Source organism: Haliotis rufescens, unplaced genomic scaffold (genome assembly GCF_023055435.1).
Source record: "Haliotis rufescens isolate VD_foot unplaced genomic scaffold, xgHalRufe1.0.p SCAF_15, whole genome shotgun sequence".
Lineage (NCBI taxonomy): Eukaryota > Metazoa > Mollusca > Gastropoda > Lepetellida > Haliotidae > Haliotis > Haliotis rufescens.
In genome coordinates, this window is record NW_025963835.1 from 7,228,764 (window position 1) to 7,248,246 (window position 19,483).

Sequence of the window (19,483 nt, forward strand, 5' to 3'; positions counted from 1 at the left end):
TTCGTTTCTTAATCTATTGAACAGTTTAAGATACATTTTACATTATATTCCGGGAACAGCCAGGCTTCAGATCATAATATTTATCATGGTAACCAATTTCGATAATTCTTAGATTTTGCAACCTGTGCCATGTCCGTCCCCGATTCACAAAATATTCAGCAAATGAATTCAGTTTTTCCATCCCATCCTATCACAGAAGCTATTGAACAGTTAAAGATACATTTTCCATTAGATTCCGGGAACAGTCAGGCTCCAGATCATTATATTTGTCATGGTAACCAATTTCGCTAATTACAAAGAACTTGCAACCTTGTGCCATGTCCGTCCCCGATTCACAAAATATTCAGCAAATGAATTCAGCTTTTCCATCCCATCCTATCACAGAAGCTAGGGTAAGCATATCAGCCTCCTCAATAATAATTTCTCCCTTTCTCAACTGAAATTAAAGCTCTTCTAAATAGCCTCAAGCTTCTCAGAGGAGATTCGTTTCTTCTGTAATTTAAGACTTGGCAAAAAAGGACAGCAGGTGTGTATAAATTGAACAGCTGGTCCGATGTGCCATGTCCGTCACCGATTCAGAAAATATGGTAAGCATATCAGCCTCGCTCGGCCACGCTACCCATGGGGACCTCGACTCTTAATCTATTGAACAGTCTAAGATACATATTCCGGGAACAGCAAGGCTTCAGATCATTATATTTGTCATGGTCACAAAATTCGCTAATTACTAATAACTTGCAACCTTGTGACATGTCCGTCCCCGATTCCCAAAATGTTCATCAAATGAATCCTACCACAGAAGCTAGGATAAGCATATCAGCCTCCTCAATAATAATTTCTCCCTTTCTCAACTGAAATTAAAGCTCTTCTAAATAGCTTCAAGCTTCTCATAGGAGATTCGTTTCTTCTGTTATTCAAGAGTTGGCAAAAAAGGACAGTAGGTGTGTATGAATTGAACAGCTGGTCCGATGTGCCATGTCCGTCACCGATTCCCAAAATATTCAGCAAATAAATTCAGCTTTTCCTTCCCATCCTATCACAGAAGCCGGGGTAAGCATATCAGCCTCCTCAATAATAATTTCTCACTTTCCCAACTGAAATTAAAGCTCTTCTAAATAGCCTCAATCTTCTCAGAGGAGATTAGTTTCTTCTGTAATTAAAGACTTGGAAAAAAAGGACAGTAGGTGTGTATGAATTGAACAGCTGGTCCGATGATTGCCCAAGCTGCAATTGCCGTGGAGACTTGAATTCTGTAGAGGATGCAAAAGAAATGTGGCAGCGGTGGGATTCGAACCCACGCCTCCGAAGAGACTGGTGCCTAAAAATAGCACCTTAGACCGCTCGGCCACGCAACCCATAAGGCCCTGGGCTCTTAATCTATTGAACAGTTTAAGATACATTTTACATTATATTCCGGGAACAGCCAGGCTTCAGATCATAATATTTGTCATGGTAACCAATTTCGATACTTCTTAGATTTTGCAACCTTGTGCCATGTCCGTCCCCGATTCACAAAATATTCAGCAAATGAATTCAGCTTTTCCATCCCATCCTATCACAGAAGCTAGGGTAAGCATATCAGCCTCCTCAATAATAATTTCTCACTTTCTCAACTGAAATTAAAGTTCTTCTAAATAGCTTCAAGTTTCTCATAGGAGATTCGTTTCTTCTGTTATTCAAGAGTTGGCAAAAAAGGACAGTAGGTGTGTATGAATTGAACAGCTGGTCCGATGTGCCATGTCCGTCACCGATTCCCAAAATATTCAGCAAATAAATTCAGCTTTTCCTTCCCATCCTATCACAGAAGCCGGGGTAAGCATATCAGCCTCCTCAATAATAATTTCTCACTTTCCCAACTGAAATTAAAGCTCTTCTAAATAGCCTCAATCTTCTCAGAGGAGATTCGTTTCTTAATCTACTGAACAGTTTAAGATACATTTTACATAATATTCCGGGAACAGCCAGGCTTCAGATCATAATATTTGTCATGGTAACCAATTTCGATAATTCTTAGATTTTGCAACCTTGTGCCATGTCCGTCCCCGATTCACAAAATATTCAGCAAATGAATTCAGCTTTTCCATCCCATCCTATCACAGAAGCTATTGAACAGTTAAAGATACATTTTCCATTATATTCCGGGAACAGTCAGGCTCCAGAACATTATATTTGTCATGGTAACCAATTTCGATACTTCTTAGATTTTGCAACCTTGTGCCATGTCCGTCCCCGATTCACAAAATATTCAGCAAATGAATTCAGCTTTTCCATCCCATCCTATCACAGAAGCTAGGGTAAGCATATCAGCCTCCTCAATAATAATTTCTCACTTTCTCAACTGAAATTAAAGCTCTTCTAAATAGCTTCAAGTTTCTCATAGGAGATTCGTTTCTTCTGTTATTCAAGAGTTGGCAAAAAAGGACAGTAGGTGTGTATGAATTGAACAGCTGGTCCGATGTGCCATGTCCGTCACCGATTCACAAAATATTCAGCAAATAAATTCAGCTTTTCCAACCCATCCTATCACAAAAGCCGGGGTAAGCATATCAGCCTTCTCAATAATAATTTCTCACTTTCCCAACTGAAATTAAAGCTCTTCTAAATAGCCTCAATCTTCTCAGAGGAGATTCATTTCTTAATCTATTGAACAGTTTAAGATACATTTTACATTATATTCCGGGAACAGCCAGGCTTCAGATCATAATATTTGTCATGGTAACCAATTTCGATAATTGTTAGATTTTGCAACCTTGTGCCATGTCCGTCCCCGATTCACAAAATATTCAGCAAATGAATTCAGCTTTTCCATCCCATCCTATCACAGACGCTATTGAACAGTTAAAGATACATTTTCCATTATATTCCGGGAACAGTCAGGCTCCAGATCATTATATTTGTCATGGTAACCAATTTCGCTAATTACAAAGAACTTGCAACCTTGTGCCATGTCCGTCCCCGATTCACAAAATATTCAGCAAATGAATTCAGCTTTTCCATCCCATCCTATCACAGAAGCTAGGGTAAGCATATCAGCCTGCTCAATAATAATTTCTCACTTTCTCAACTGAAATTAAAGCTCTTCTAAATAGCTTCAAGTTTCTCATAGGAGATTCGTTTCTTCTGTTATTCAAGAGTTGGCAAAAAAGGACAGTAGGTGTGTATGAATTGAACAGCTGGTCCGATGTGCCATGTCCGTCACCGATTCACAAAATATTCAGCAAATAAATTCAGCTTTTCCAACCCATCCTATCACAAAAGCCGGGGTAAGCATATCAGCCTTCTCAATAATAATTTCTCACTTTCCCAACTGAAATTAAAGCTCTTCTAAATAGCCTCAATCTTCTCAGAGGAGATTCATTTCTTAATCTATTGAACAGTTTAAGATACATTTTACATTATATTCCGGGAACAGCCAGGCTTCAGATCATAATATTTGTCATGGTAACCAATTTCGATAATTCTTAGATTTTGCAACCTTGTGCCATGTCCGTCCCCGATTCACAAAATATTCAGCAAATGAATTCAGCTTTTCCATCCCATCCTATCACAGACGCTATTGAAGAGTTAAAGATACATTTTCCATTATATTCCGGGAACAGTCAGGCTCCAGATCATTATATTTGTCATGGTAACCAATTTCGCTAATTACAAAGAACTTGCAACCTTGTGCCATGTCCGTCCCCGATTCACAAAATATTCAGCAAATGAATTCAGCTTTTCCATCCCATCCTAGGGTAAGCATATCAGCCTCCTCAATAATAATTTCTCCCTTTCTCAACTGAAATTAAAGCTCTTCTAAATATCTTCAAGCTTCTCATAGGAGATTCGTTTCTTCTGTTATTCAAGAGTTGGCAAAAAAGGACAGTAGGTGTGTATGAATTGAACAGCTGGTCCGATGTGCCATGTCCGTCACCGATTCACAAAATATTCAGCAAATAAATTCAGCTTTTCCTTCCCATCCTATCACAGAAGCCGGGGTAAGCATATCAGCCTCCTCAATAATAATTTCTCACTTTCCCAACTGAAATTAAAGCTCTTCTAAATAGCCTCAATCTTCTCAGAGGAGATTCGTTTCTTCTGTAATTAAAGACTTGGAAAAAAAGGACAGTTGGTGTGTATGAATTGAACAGCTGGTCCGATGATTGCCCAAGCTGCAATTGCCGTGGAGACTTGAATTCTGTAGAGGATGCAAAAGTAATGTGGCAGCGGTGGGATTCGAACCCACGCCTCCGAAGAGACTGGTGCCTAAAAATAGCACCTTAGACCGCTCGGCCACGCAACCCATAAGGCCCTGGGCTCTTAATCTATTGAACAGTTTAAGATACATTTTACATTATATTCCGGGAACAGCCAGGCTTCAGATCATAATATTTGTCATGGTAACCAATTTCGATACTTCTTAGATTTTGCAACCTTGTGCCATGTCCGTCCCCGATTCACAAAATATTCAGCAAATGAATTCAGCTTTTCCATCCCATCCTATCACAGAAGCTAGGGTAAGCATATCAGCCTCCTCAATAATAATTTCTCCCTTTCTCAACTGAAATTAAAGCTCTTCTAAATATCTTCAAGCTTCTCAGAGGAGATTCGTTTCTTCTGTAATTTAAGACTTGGCAAAAAAGGACAACAGGTGTGTATGAATTGACCAGCCGGTCACACGATTCCCCAAGCTGCAATTGCCGTGGAGACTTGAAATCTATAGAGGATTCAAAAGAATTGTGGCAGCGGTGGGATTCGAACCCACGCCTCCGAAGAGACTGGTGCCTAAAACCAGCGCCTTAGACCGCTCGGCCACGCTACCCATATGGAGCCCACGCTACCCATATGGACCTGCGCTCTTAATCTATTGAACAGTCTAAGATACATATTCCGGGAACAGCCAGGCTTCAGATCATTATATTGGCCATGGTAACCAATTTCGATAATTCTAAGATTTTGCAACCTTGTGCCATGTCTGTCCCCGATTCACAAAATATTCAGCAAATGAATTCAGCTTTTCCATCCCATCCTATCACAGAAGCTAGGGTAAGCATATCAGCCTCCTCAATAATAATTTCTCACTTTCTCAACTGAAATTAAAGCTCTTCTAAATATCTTCAAGCTTCTCAGAGGAGATTCGTTTCTTCTGTTATTCAAGAGTTGGCAAAAAGAACAACAGGTGTGTATGAATTGACCAGCCGGTCACACGATTCCCCAAGCTGCAATTGCCGTGCAGACTTGAAATCTATAGAGGATTCAAAAGAATTGTGGCAGCGGTGGGATTCGAACGCACGCCTCCGAAGAGACTGGTGCCTTAAACCAGCGCCTTAGACCGCTCGGCCACGCTACCCATACGGATCTCGGCACTGAATCTATTGAACAGTCTAAGATACATATTCCGGGAACAGGAAGGCTTCAGATCATTATATTTGTCATGGTAAAAAAAACTTCTAATTACTAAGAACTTGCAACCTTGTGACATGTCCGTCCCCGATTCCCAAAATGTTCATCAAATGAATTCACCTTTTCGACCTCATCCTATCACAGAAGCTAGGGTAAGCATATCAGCCTCCTCAATAATAATTTCTCCCTTTCCCAACTGAAATTAAAGCTCTTCTAAATAGCTTCGATCTTCTCAGAGGAGATTCGTTTCTTAATCTATTGAACAGTTTAAGATACATTTTACATTATATTCCGGGAACAGCCAGGCTTCAGATCATAATATTTGTCATGGTAACCAATTTCGATAATTCTTACATTTTGCAACCTTGTGCCATGTCCGTCCCCGAATCACAAAATATTCAGCAAATGAATTCAGCTTTTCCATCCCATCCTATCACAGAAGCTAGGGTAAGCATATCAGCCTCCTCAATAATAATTTCTCACTTTCTCAACTGAAATTAAAGCTCTTCTAAATAGCCTCAAGCTTCTCAGAGGAGATTCGTTTCTTCTGTTATTCAAGAGTTGGCAAAAACAACAACAGGTGTGTATGAATTGACCAGCCGGTCACACGATTCCCCAAGCTGCAATTGCCGTGCAGACTTGAAATCTACAGAGGATTCAAAAGAATTGTGGCAGCGGTGGGATTCAAACCCACGCCTCCGAAGAGACTGGTGCCTTAAACCAGCGCCTTAGATCGCTCGGCCACGCTACCCATACGGGCCTCGGCACTTAATCTATTGAACAGTCTAAGATACATATTCCGGGAACAGCAAGGCTTCAGATCATTATATTTGTCATGGTAACCAAATTCGCTAATTACTAAGAACTTGCAACCTTGTGCCATGTCCGTCCCCGATTCCCAAAATGTTCAGCAAATGAATTCAGCTTTTCCATCCCATCCTATTACAGAAGCTAGGATAAGCATATCAGCCTCCTCAATAATAATTTCTCCCTTTCCCAACTGAAATTAAAGCTCTTCTAAATAGCTTCAATCTTCTCAGAGGAGATTCGTTTCTTAATCTATTGAACAGTTTAAGATACATTTTACATTATATTCCGGGAACAGCCAGGCTTCAGATCATAATATTTGTCATGGTAACCAATTTCGATAATTCTTAGATTTTGTAACCTTGTGCCATGTCCGTCCCCGATTCCCAAAATATTCAGCAAATGAATTCAGCTTTTCCATCCCATCCTATCACAGAAGCTTTTTGAACAGTTTAAGATACATTTTACATTATATTCCGGGAACAGCCAGGCTTCAGATCATAATATTTGTCATGGTAACCAATTTCGATAATTCTTAGATTTTGCAACCTTGTGCCATGTCCGTCCCCGATTCCCAAAATGTTCATCCAATGAATTCACCTTTTCGACCCCATCCTATCACAGAAACTATGGTAAGCATATCAGCCTCCTCAATAATAATTTTTCACTTTCCCAACTGAAATTAAAGCTCTTCTAAATAGCCTCAAGCTTCTCAGAGGAGATTCGTTTCTTCTGTAATTTAAGACTTGGCAAAAAAGAACAACAGGTGTGTATGAATTGACCAGCCGGTCACACGATTCCCCAAGCTGCAATTGCCGTGGATACTTGAATCTATAGAGGATTCAAAAGAATTGTGGCAGCGGTGGGATTCGAACCCACGCCTCCGAAGAGACTGGTGCCTAAAACCAGCGCCTTAGACCGCTCGGCCACGCTACCCATATGGACCCCTCGCTACCCATATGGACCTGCGCTCTTAATCTATTGAACAGTCTAAGATACATATTCCGGGAACAGCAAGGCTTCAGATCATTATATTGGTCATGGTAACCAATTTCGATAATTCTTAGATTTTGCAACCTTGTGCCATATCTGTCCCCGATTCACAAAATATTCAGCAAATGAATTCACCTTTTCGACCTCATCCTATCACAGAAGCTAGGGTAAGCATATCAGCCTCCTCAATAATAATTTCTCCCTTTCCCAACTGAAATTAAAGCTCTTCTAAATAGGTTCAATCTTCTCAGAGGAGATTTGTTTCTTAATCTTTTGAACAGTTTAAGATACATTTTACATTATATTCCGGGAACAGTCAGGCTTCAGATCATAATATTTGTCATGGTAACCAATTTCGATAATTGTTAGATTTTGCAACCTTGTGCCATGTCCGTCCCCGATTCCCTAAATATTCAGCAAATGAATTCAGCTTTTCCATCCCATCCAATCACAGAAGCTATTGAACAGTTTAAGATACATTTTCCATTATATTCCGGGAACAGTCAGGCTCCAGATCATTATATTTGTCATGGTAACCAATTTCGCTAATTACAAAGAACTTGCAACCTTGTGCCATGTCCGTCCCCGATTCACAAAATATTCTGCAAATGAATTCAGATTTTCCATCCCATCCAATCACAGAAGCTATTGAACAGTTTAAGATACATTTTCCATTATATTCCGGGAACAGTCAGGCTCCAGATCATTATATTTGTCATGGTAACCAATTTCGCTAATTACAAAGAACTTGCAACCTTGTGCCATGTCCGTCCCCGATTCACAAAATATTCAGCAAATGAATTCAGCTTTTCCATCCCATCCTAGGGTAAGCATATCAGCCTCCTCAATAATAATTTCTCACTTTCTCAAGTGAAATTAAAGCTCTTCTAAATATCTTCAAGCTTCTCAGAGGAGATTCGTTTCTTCTGTAATTTAAGACTTGGCAAAAAAGGACAGCAGGTGTGTATAAATTGAACAGCTGGTCCGATGATTGCCCAAGCTGCAATTGCCGTGGAGACTTGAATTCTGTAGAGGATGCAAAAGAAATGTGGCAGCGGTGGGATTCGAACCCACGCCTCCGAAGAGACTGGTGCCTTAAACCAGCGCCTTAGACCGCTCGGCCACGCTACCCATATCACTCTTAATCTATTGAACAGTCTAAGATACATATTCCGGGAACAGGAAGGCTTCAGATCATTATATTTGTCATGGTAAAAAAAATCGCTAATTACTAAGAACTTGCAACCTTGTGCCATGTCTGTCCCCGATTCCCAAAATGTTCATCAAATGAATTCACCTTTTCGACCCCATCCTATCACAGAAGCTAGGATAAGCATATCAGCCTCCTGAATAATAATTTCTCCCTTTCCCAACTGAAATTAAAGCTCTTCTAAATAGCTTCAAGCTTCTCAGAGGAGATTCGTTTCTTAATCTATTGAACAGTTTCAGATACATTTTACATTATATTCCGGCCACAGCCAGGCTTCAGATCATAATATTTGTCATGGTAACTAATTTCGATAATTCTTAGATTTTGCAACCTTGTGCCATGTCCGTCCCCGATTCACAAAATATTCAGCAAATGAATTCAGCATTTCCATCCCATCCTATCACAGAAGCTAGGGTAAGCATATCAGCCTCCTCAATAATAATTTCTCACTTTAACAACTGAAATTAGAGCTCTTCTAAATAGCCTCAAGCTTCTCAGAGGAGATTCGTTTCTTCTGTAATTTAAGACTTCGCAAAAAAGGACAGCAGGTGTGTATAAATTGAACAGCTGGTCCGATGATTGCCCAAGCTGCAATTGCCGTGGAGACTTGAATTCTGTAGAGGATGCAAAAGAAATGTGGCAGCGTTGGGATTCGAACCCACGCCTCCGAAGAGACTGGTGCCTTAAAACAGCGCCTTAGACGGCTCGGCCACGCTACCCATACGGACCTTGGCTCTTAATCTAGTGAACAGTCTAAGATACATATTCCGGGAACAGCAAGGCTTCAGATCATTATATTTGTCATGGTAACCAAATTCGCTAATTACTAAGAACTTGCAACCTTGTGACATGTACGTCCCCGATTCCCAAAATGTTCATCAAATGAATTCACCTTTTCGACCCCATCCTATCACAGAAGCTAGGATAAGCATATCAGCCTCCTCAATAATTATTTCTCCCTTTCCCAACTGAAATTAAAGCTCTTCTAAATAGCCTCAATCTTCTCAGAGGAGATTCGTTTCTTAATCTATTGAACAGTTTAAGATACATTTTACATTATATTCCGGCCACAGCCAGGCTTCAGATCATAATATTTGTCATGGTAACCAATTTCGATAATTCTTAGATTTTGTAACCTTGTGCCCTGTCCGTCCCCGATTCCCAAAATATTCAGCAAATGAATTCAGCTTTTCCATCCCATCCTATCACCGAAGCTTTTTGAACAGTTTAAGATACATTTTCAATTATATTCCGGGAACAGTCAGGCTCAAGATCATTATATTTGTCATGGTAACCAATTTCGCTAATTACTAAGAACTTGCAACCTTGTGCCATGTCCGTCCCCGATTCACAAAATATTCAGCAAATGAATTCAGCTTTTCCATCCCATCCTAGGGTAAGCATATCAGCCTCCTCAATAATAATTTCTCACTTTCTCAACTGAAATTAAAGCTCTTCTAAATATCTTCAAGCTTCTCAGAGGAGATTCGTTTCTTCTGTTATTCAAGAGTTGGCAAAAAGAACAACAGGTGTGTATAAATTGACCAGCCGGTCACACGATTCCCCAAGCTGCAATTGCCGTGGAGACTTGAAAGCTATAGAGGATTCAAAAGAAATGTGGCAGCGGTGGGATTCGAACCCACGCCTCCGAAGAGACTGGTGCCTTAAACCAGCGCCTTAGACCGCTCGGCCACGCTACCCATATGGACCTCGGCTCTTAATCTATTGAACAGTCTAAGATACATATTCCGGGAACAGGAAGGCTTCAGATCATTATATTTGTCATGGTAAAAAAAATCGCTAATTACTAAGAACTTGCAATGTGACATGTCCGTCCCCGATTCCCAAAATGTTCATCAAATGAATTCACCTTTTCGACCCCATCCTATCACAGAAGCTAGGATAAGCATATCAGCCTCCTCAATAATAATTTCTCACTTTCCCAACTGAAATTAAAGCTCTTCTAAATAGCTTCAATCTTCTCAGAGGAGATTCGTTTCTTAATCTATTGAACAGTTTAAGATACATTTTACATTATATTCCGGCCACAGCCAGGCTTCAGATCATAATATTTGTCATGGTAACTAATTTCGATAATTCTTAGATTTTGCAACCTTGTGCCATGTCCGTCCCCGATTCACAAAATATTCAGCAAATGAATTCAGCTTTTCCATCCCATCCTATCACAGAAGCTAGGGTAAGCATATCAGCCTCCTCAATAATAATTTCTCACTTTATCAACTGAAATTAGAGCTCTTCTAAATAGCCTCAAGCTTCTCAGAGGAGATTCGTGTCTTCTGTAATTTAAGACTTGGCAAAAAAGGACAGCAGGTGTGTATAAATTGAACAGCTGGTCCGATGATTGCCCAAGCTGCAATTGCCGTGGAGACTTGAATTCTGTAGAGGATGCAAAAGAGATGTGGCAGCGGTGGGATTCGAACCCACGCCTCCGAAGAGACTGGTGCCTTAAACCAGCGCCTTAGACCGCTCGGCCACGCTACCCATACAGATCTCGGCACTTAATCTATTGAACAGTCTAAGATACATATTCCGGGAACAGCAAGGCTTCAGATCATTATATTTGTCATGGTAACCAAATTCGCTAATTACTAAGAACTTGCAACCTTGTGACATGTCCGTCCCCGATTCCCAAAATGTTCATCAAATCAATTCACCTTTTCGACCCCATCCTATCACAGAAGCTAGGATAAGCATATCAGCCTCCTCAATAATTATTTCTCCCTTTCCCAACTGAAATTAAAGCTCTTCTAAATAGCTTCAATCTTCTCAGAGGAGATTCGTTTCTTAATCTATTGAACAGTTTAAGATACATTTTACATTATATTCCGGGAACAGCCAGGCTTCAGATCATAATATTTGTCATGGTAACTAATTTCTATAATTCTTAGATTTTGTAACCTTGTGCCATGTCCGTCCCCGATTCCCAAAATATTCAGCAAATGAATTCAGCTTTTCCATCCCATCCTATCACAGAAGCTAGGGTAAGCATATCAGCCTCCTGAATAATTATTTCTCACTTTATCAACTGAAATTAGAGCTCTTCTAAATAGCCTCAAGCTTCTCAGAGGAGATTCGTGTCTTCTGTAATTTAAGACTTGGCAAAAAAGGACAGCAGGTGTGTATAAATTGAACAGCTGGTCCGATGATTGCCCAAGCTGCAATTGCCGTGGAGACTTGAATTCTGTAGAGGATGCAAAAGAAATGTGGCAGCGTTGGGATTCGAACCCACGCCTCCGAAGAAACTGGTGCCTTAAACCACCGCCTAAGACCGCTCGGCCACGCTACCCATACAGATCTCGGCACTTAATCTATTGAACAGTCTAAGATACATATTCCGGGAACAGCAAGGCTTCAGATCATTATATTTGTCATGGTAACCAAATTCGCTAATTACTAAGAACTTGCAACCTTGTGACATGTCCGTCCCCGATTCCCAAAATGTTCATCAAATCAATTCACCTTTTCGACCCCATCCTATCACAGAAGCTAGGATAAGCATATCAGCCTCCTCAATAATTATTTCTCCCTTTCCCAACTGAAATTAAAGCTCTTCTAAATAGCTTCAATCTTCTCAGAGGAGATTCGTTGTTAATCTATTGAACAGTTTAAGATACATTTGACATTATATTCCGGGAACAGCCAGGCTTCAGATCATAATATTTGTCATGGTAACCAATTTCTATAATTCTTAGATTTTGTAACCTTGTGCCATGTCCGTCCCCGATTCACAAAATATTCAGCAAATGAATTCAGCTTTTCCATCCCATCCTATCACAGAAGCTAGGGTAAGCATATCAGCCTCCTCAATAATAATTTCTCACTTTATCAACTGAAATTAGAGCTCTTCTAAATAGCCTCAAGCTTCTCAGAGGAGATTCGTGTCTTCTGTAATTTAAGACTTGGCAAAAAAGGACAGCAGGTGTGTATAAATTGAACAGCTGGTCCGATGATTGCCCAAGCTGCAATTGCCGTGGAGACTTGAATTCTGAAGAGGATGCAAAAGAAATGTGGCAGCGGTGGGATTCAAACCCACGCCTCCGAAGAGACTGGTGCCTTAAACCACCGCCTAAGACCGCTCGGCCACGCTACCCATACGGGCCTCGGCACTTAATCTATTGAACAGTCTAAGATACATATTCCGGGAACAGCAAGGCTTCAGATCATTATATTTGTCATGGTAACCAATTTCGCTAATTACAAAGAACTTGCAACCTTGTGCCATGTCCGTCCCCGATTCCCAAAATGTTCAGCAAATGAATTCAGCTTTTCCATCCCATCCTATTACAGAAGCTAGGATAAGCATATCAGCCTCCTCAATAATAATTTCTCCCTTTCTCAAGTGAAATTAGAGCTCTTCTAAATAGCCTCAAGCTTCTCAGAGGAGATTCGTGTCTTCTGTTATTCAAGAGTTGCCAAAAGAACAACAGGTGTGTATGAATTGACCAGCCGGTCACACGATTCCCCAAGCTGCAATTGCCGTGGAGACTTGAATTCTGTAGAGGATTCAAAAGAAATGTGGCAGCGGTGGGATTCGAACCCACGCCTCCGAAGAGACTGGTGCCTTAAACCAGCGCCTTAGACCGCTCGGCCACGCTACCCATAAAGATCTCGGCACTGAATCTATTGAACAGTCTAAGATACATATTCCGGGAACAGCAAGGCTTCAGATCATAATATTTGTCATGGTAACCAAATTCGCTAATTACTAAGAACTTGCAACCTTGTGACATGTCCGTCCCCGATTCCCAAAATATTCAGCAAATAAATTCACCTTTTCCAACCCATCCTATCACAAAAGCCGGGGTAAGCATATCAGCCTTCTCAATAATAATTTCTCACTTTCCCAACTGAAATTAAAGCTCTTCTAAATAGCTTCAATCTTCTCAGAGGAGATTCGTTTCTTAATCTATTGAACAGTTTAAGATACATTTTACATTATATTCCGGGAACAGCCAGGCTTCAGATCATAATATTTGTCATGGTAACCAATTTCTATAATTCTTAGATTTTGTAACCTTGTGCCATGTCCGTCCCCGATTCCCAAAATATTCAGCAAATGAATTCAGCTTTTCCATCCCATCCTATCACAGAAGCTTTTTGAACAGTTTAAGATACATTTTCCATTATATTCCGGGAACAGTCAGGCTCAAGATCATTATATTTGTCATGGTAACCAATTTCGCTAATTACAAAGAACTTGCAACCTTGTGCCATGTCCGTCCCCGATTCACAAAATATTCAGCAAATGAATTCAGCTTTTCCATCCCATCCTAGGGTAAGCATATCAGCCTCCTCAATAATAATTTCTCACTTTCTCAACTGAAATTAAAGCTCTTCTAAATATCTTCAAGCTTCTCAGAGGAGATTCGTTTCTTCTGTTATTCAAAAGTTGGCAACAAGAACAACAGGTGTGTATGAATTGACCAGCCGGTCACACGATTCCCCAAGCTGCAATTGCCGTGGAGACTTGAAATCTATAGAGGATTCAAAAGAAATGTGGCAGCGGTGGGATTCGAACCCACGCCTCCGAAGAGACTGGTGCCTTAAACCAGCGCCTTAGACCGCTCGGCCACGCTACCCATATCACTCTCAATCTATTGAACAGTCTAAGATACATATTCCGGGAACAGGAAGGCTTCAGATCATTATATTTGTCATGGTAAAAAAAATCGCTAATTACTAAGAACTTGCAACCTTGTGCCATGTCCGTCCCCGATTCCCAAAATGTTCATCAAATGAATTCACCTTTTCGACCCCATCCTATCACAGAAGCTAGGATAAGCATATCAGCCTCCTCAATAATAATTTCTCCCTTTCCCAACTGAAATTAAAGCTCTTCTAAATAGCTTCAATCTTCTCAGAGGAGATTCGTTTCTTAATCTATTGAACAGTTTCAGATACATTTTACATTATATTCCGGCCACAGCCAGGCTTCAGATCATAATATTTGTCATGGTAACTAATTTCGATAATTCTTAGATTTTGCAACCTTGTGCCATGTCCGTCCCCGATTCACAAAATATTCAGCAAATGAATTCAGCTTTTCCATCCCATCCTATCACAGAAGCTAGGGTAAGCATATCAGCCTCCTCAATAATAATTTCTCACTTCAACAACTGAAATTAGAGCTCTTCTAAATAGCCTCAAGCTTCTCAGAGGAGATTCGTTTCTTCTGTAATTTAAGACTTGGCAAAAAAGGACAGCAGGTGTGTATAAATTGAACAGCTGGTCCGATGATTGCCCAAGCTGCAATTGCCGTGGAGACTTGAATTCTGTAGAGGATGCAAAAGAAATGTGGCAGCGGTGGGATTCGAACCCACGCCTCCGAAGAGACTGGTGCCTTAAACCAGCGCCTTAGACCGCTCGGCCACGCTACCCATACGGACCTTGGCTCTTAATCTAGTAAACAGTCTAAGATACATATTCCGGGAACAGCAAGGCTTCAGATCATTATATTTGTCATGGTAACCAAATTCGCTAATTACTAAGAACTTGCAACCTTGTGACATGTCCGTCCCCGATTCCCAAAATGTTCATCAAATGAATTCACCTTTTCGACCCCATCCTATCACAGAAGCTAGGATAAGCATATCAGCCTCCTCAATAATTATTTCTCCCTTTCCCAACTGAAATTAAAGCTCTTCTAAATAGCCTCAATCTTCTCAGAGGAGATTCGTTTCTTAATCTATTGAACAGTTTAAGATACATTTTACATTATATTCCGGCCACAGCCAGGCTTCAGATCATAATATTTGTCATGGTAACCAATTTCTATAATTCTTAGATTTTGTAACCTTGTGCCATGTCCGTCCCCGATTCCCAAAATATTCAGCAAATGAATTCAGCTTTTCCATCCCATCCTATCACCGAAGCTTTTTGAACAGTTTAAGATACATTTTCAATTATATTCCGGGAACAGTCAGGCTCAAGATCATTATATTTGTCATGGTAACCAATTTCGCTAATTACAAAGAACTTGCAACCTTGTGCCATGTCCGTCCCCGATTCACAAAATATTCAGCAAATGAATTCAGCTTTTCCATCCCATCCTAGGGTAAGCATATCAGCCTCCTCAATAATAATTTCTCCCTTTCTCAACTGAAATTAAAACTCTTCTAAATATCTTCAAGCTTCTCAGAGGAGATTCGTTTCTTCTGTTATTCAAGAGTTGGCAAAAAGAACAACAGGTGTGTATGAATTGACCAGCCGGTCACACGATTCCCCAAGCTGCAATTGCCGTGGAGACTTGAAAGCTATAGAGGATTCAAAAGAAATGTGGCAGCGGTGGGATTCGAACCCACGCCTCCGAAGAGACTGGTGCCTTAAACCAGCGCCTTAGACCGCTCGGCCACGCTACCCATATGGACCTCGGCTCTTAATCTATTGAACAGTCTAAGATACATATTCCGGGAACAGGAAGGCTTCAGATCATTATATTTGTCATGGTAAAAAAAATCGCTAATTACTAAGAACTTGCAACCTTGTGACATGTCCGTCCCCGATTCCCAAAATGTTCATCAAATGAATTCACCTTTTCGACCCCATCCTATCACAGAAGCTAGGATAAGCATATCAGCCTCCTCAATAATAATTTCTCCCTTTCCCAACTGAAATTAAAGCTCTTCTAAATAGCTTCAATCTTCTCAGAGGAGATTCGTTTCTTAATCTATTGAACAGTTTCAGATACATTTTACATTATATTCCGGCCACAGCCAGGCTTCAGATCATAATATTTGTCATGGTAACCAATTTCGATAATTCTTAGATTTTGCAACCTTGTGCCATGTCCGTCCCCGATTCACAAAATATTCAGCAAATGAATTCAGCTTTTCCATCCCATCCTATCACAGAAGCTAGGGTAAGCATATCAGCCTCCTCAATAATAATTTCTCACTTTATCAACTGAAATTAGAGCTCTTCTAAATAGCCTCAAGCTTCTCAGAGGAGATTCGTGTCTTCTGTAATTTAAGACTTGGTAAGAAAGGACAGCAGGTGTGTATAAATTGAACAGCTGGTCCGATGATTGCCCAAGCTGCAATTGCCGTGGAGACTTGAATTCTGTAGAGGATGCAAAAGAGATGTGGCAGCGGTGGGATTCGAACCCACGCCTCCGAAGAGACTGGTGCCTAAAACCAGCGCCTTAGACCACTCGGCCACGCTACCCATACGGACGTTGGCTCTTAATCTATTGAACAGTCTAAGATACATATTCCGGGAACAGGAAGGCTTCAGATCATTATATTTGTCATGGTAACCAAATTCGCTAATTACTAAGAACTTGCAACCTTGTGACATGTCCGTCCCCGATTCCCAAAATGTTCATCAAATGAATTCACCTTTTCGACCCCATCCTATCACAGAAGCTAGGATAAGCATATCAGCCTCCTCAATAATAATTTCTCCCTTTCCCAACTGAAATTAAAGCTCTTCTAAATAGCTTCAATCTTCTCAGAGGAGATTCGTTTCTTAATCTATTGAACAGTTTAAGATACATTTTACATTATATTCCGGGAACAGCCAGGCTTCAGATCATAATATTTGTCATGGTAACTAATTTCTATAATTCTTAGATTTTGCAACCTCGTGCCATGTCCGTCCCCGATTCCCAAAATATTCAGCAAATGAATTCAGCTTTTCCATCCCATCCTATCACAGAAGCTAGGGTAAGCATATCAGCCTCCTCAATAATAATTTCTCACTTTATCAACTGAAATTAGAGCTCTTCTAAATAGCCTCAAGCTTCTCAGAGGAGATTCGTGTCTTCTGTAATTTAAGACTTGGCAAAAAAGGACAGCAGGTGTGTATAAATTGAACAGCTGGTCCGATGATTGCCCAAGCTGCAATTGCCGTGGAGACTTGAATTCTGTAGAGGATGCAAAAGAAATGTGGCAGCGGTGGGATTCGAACCCACGCCTCCGAAGAGACTGGTGCCTTAAACCAGCGCCTTAGACCGCTCGGCCACGCTACCCATACGGACCTTGGCTCTTAATCTATTGAACAGTCTAAGATACATATTCCGGGAACAGGAAGGCTTCAGATCATTATATTTGTCATGGTAACCAAATTCGCTAATTACTAAGAACTTGCAACCTTGTGACATGTCCGTCCCCGATTCCCAAAATATTCATCAAATGAATTCACCTTTTCGACCCCATCCTATCACAGAAGCTAGGATAAGCATATCAGCCTCCTCAATAATTATTTCTCCCTTTCCCAACTGAAATTAAAGCTCTTCTAAATAGCTTCAATCTTCTCAGAGGAGATTCGTTTCTTAATCTATTGAACAGTTTAAGATACATTTTACATTATATTCCGGCCACAGCCAGGCTTCAGATCATAATATTTGTCATGGTAACCAATTTCGATAATTCTTAGATTTTGTAACCTTGTGCCATGTCCGTCCCCGATTCCCAAAATATTCAGCAAATGAATTCAGCTTTTCCATTCCATCCTATCACAGAAGCTTTTTGAACAGTTTAAGATACATTTTCAATTATATTCCGGGAACAGTCAGGCTCAAGATCATTATATTTGTCATGGTAACCAATTTCGCTAATTACAAAGAACTTGCAACCTTGTGCCATGTCCGTCCCCGATTCACAAACTATTCAGCAAATGAATTCAGCTTTTCCATCCCATCCTAGGGTAAGCATATCAGCCTCCTCAATAATAATTTCTCCCTTTCTCAACTGAAATTAAAGCTCTTCTAAATATCTTCAAGCTTCTCAGAGGAGATTCGTTTCTTCTGTTATTCAAGAGTTGGCAAAAAGAACAACAGGTGTGTATGAATTGACCAGCCGGTCACACGATTCCCCAAGCTGCAATTGCCGTGGAGACTTGAAATCTATAGAGGATTCAAAAGAATTGTGGCAGCGGTGGGATTCGAACCCACGCCTCCGAAGAGACTGGTGCCTTAAACCAGCGCCTTAGACCGCTCGGCCACGCTACCCATACGGATCTCGGCACTGAATCTATTGAACAGTCTAAGATACATATTCCGGGAACAGGAAGGCTTCAGATCATTATATTTGTCATGGTAAAAAAAATCGCTAATTACTAAGAACTTGCAACCTTGTGACATGTCCGTCCCCGATTCCCAAAATGTTCATCAAATGAATTCACCTTTTCGACCCCATCCTATCACAGAAGCTAGGATAAGCATATCAGCCTCCTCAATAATAATTTCTCCCTTTCCCAACTGAAATTAAAGCTCTTCTAAATAGCTTCAATCTTCTCAGAGGAGATTCGTTTCTTAATCTATTGAACAGTTTAAGATACATTTTACATTATATTCCGGCCACAGCCAGGCTTCAGATCATAATATTTGTCATGGTAACTAATTTCGATAATTCTTAGATTTTGCAACCTTGTGCCATGTCCGTCCCCGATTCACAAAATATTCAGCAAATGAATTCAGCTTTTCCATCCCATCCTATCACAGAAGCTAGGGTAAGCATATCAGCCTCCTCAATAATAATTTCTCACTTTATCAACTGAAATTAGAGCTCTTCTAAATAGCCTCAAGCTTCTCAGAGGAGATTCGTTTCTTCTGTAATTTAAGACTTGGCAAAAAAGGACAGCAGGTGTGTATAAATTGAACAGCTGGTCCGATGATTGCCCAAGCTGCAATTGCCGTGGAGACTTGAATTCTGTAGAGGATGCAAAAGAAATGTGGCAGCGGTGGGATTCGAACCCACGCCTCCGAAGAGACTGGTGCCTAAAACCAGCGCCTTAGACCACTCGGCCACGCTACCCATACGGACCTTGGCTCTTAATCTATTGAACAGTCTAAGATACATATTCCGGGAACAGCAAGGCTTCAGATCATTATATTTGTCATGGTAACCAAATTCGCTAATTACTAAGAACTTGCAACCTTGTGACATGTCCGTCCCCGATTCCCAAAATGTTCATCAAATGAATTCACCTTTTCGACCCCATCCTATCACAGAAGCTAGGATAAGCATATCAGCCTCCTCAATAATAATTTCTCCCTTTCCCAACTGAAATTAAAGCTCTTCTAAATAGCTTCAATCTTCTCAGAGGAGATTCGTTTCTTAATCTATTGAA

The 19,483-nt window shown here is 40.6% G+C and overlaps 15 non-coding genes across 15 annotated transcripts; all 15 read right to left on the minus strand.

Annotated features, from left to right (window-relative positions):
• Positions 1–4,719: 4,719 nt before the first annotated feature.
• On the minus strand, positions 4,720–4,801 carry Trnal-uag. Its single transcript has one exon. It is a non-coding gene; the product is annotated as a tRNA-Leu (tRNA).
• Positions 4,802–5,247: 446 nt separating this feature from the next.
• Positions 5,248–5,329, minus strand: Trnal-aag. The gene has a single exon. It is a non-coding gene; the product is annotated as a tRNA-Leu (tRNA).
• A 722-nt stretch (positions 5,330–6,051) lies between these two features.
• Positions 6,052–6,133, minus strand: Trnal-aag. Its single transcript has one exon. It is a non-coding gene; the product is annotated as a tRNA-Leu (tRNA).
• A 910-nt stretch (positions 6,134–7,043) lies between these two features.
• Positions 7,044–7,125, minus strand: Trnal-aag. The gene has a single exon. It is a non-coding gene; the product is annotated as a tRNA-Leu (tRNA).
• Positions 7,126–8,231: 1,106 nt separating this feature from the next.
• Trnal-aag lies at positions 8,232–8,313 on the minus strand. Its single transcript has one exon. It is a non-coding gene; the product is annotated as a tRNA-Leu (tRNA).
• A 1,697-nt stretch (positions 8,314–10,010) lies between these two features.
• Positions 10,011–10,092, minus strand: Trnal-aag. Its single transcript has one exon. It is a non-coding gene; the product is annotated as a tRNA-Leu (tRNA).
• A 720-nt stretch (positions 10,093–10,812) lies between these two features.
• On the minus strand, positions 10,813–10,894 carry Trnal-aag. The gene has a single exon. It is a non-coding gene; the product is annotated as a tRNA-Leu (tRNA).
• Positions 10,895–12,929: 2,035 nt separating this feature from the next.
• Positions 12,930–13,011, minus strand: Trnal-aag. The gene has a single exon. It is a non-coding gene; the product is annotated as a tRNA-Leu (tRNA).
• Positions 13,012–13,910: 899 nt separating this feature from the next.
• On the minus strand, positions 13,911–13,992 carry Trnal-aag. Its single transcript has one exon. It is a non-coding gene; the product is annotated as a tRNA-Leu (tRNA).
• Positions 13,993–14,708: 716 nt separating this feature from the next.
• Trnal-aag lies at positions 14,709–14,790 on the minus strand. The gene has a single exon. It is a non-coding gene; the product is annotated as a tRNA-Leu (tRNA).
• An 899-nt stretch (positions 14,791–15,689) lies between these two features.
• Trnal-aag lies at positions 15,690–15,771 on the minus strand. The gene has a single exon. It is a non-coding gene; the product is annotated as a tRNA-Leu (tRNA).
• A 723-nt stretch (positions 15,772–16,494) lies between these two features.
• Positions 16,495–16,576, minus strand: Trnal-uag. The gene has a single exon. It is a non-coding gene; the product is annotated as a tRNA-Leu (tRNA).
• A 723-nt stretch (positions 16,577–17,299) lies between these two features.
• On the minus strand, positions 17,300–17,381 carry Trnal-aag. The gene has a single exon. It is a non-coding gene; the product is annotated as a tRNA-Leu (tRNA).
• An 899-nt stretch (positions 17,382–18,280) lies between these two features.
• Trnal-aag lies at positions 18,281–18,362 on the minus strand. Its single transcript has one exon. It is a non-coding gene; the product is annotated as a tRNA-Leu (tRNA).
• A 723-nt stretch (positions 18,363–19,085) lies between these two features.
• On the minus strand, positions 19,086–19,167 carry Trnal-uag. The gene has a single exon. It is a non-coding gene; the product is annotated as a tRNA-Leu (tRNA).
• Between the last annotated feature and the right edge of the window lie 316 nt (positions 19,168–19,483).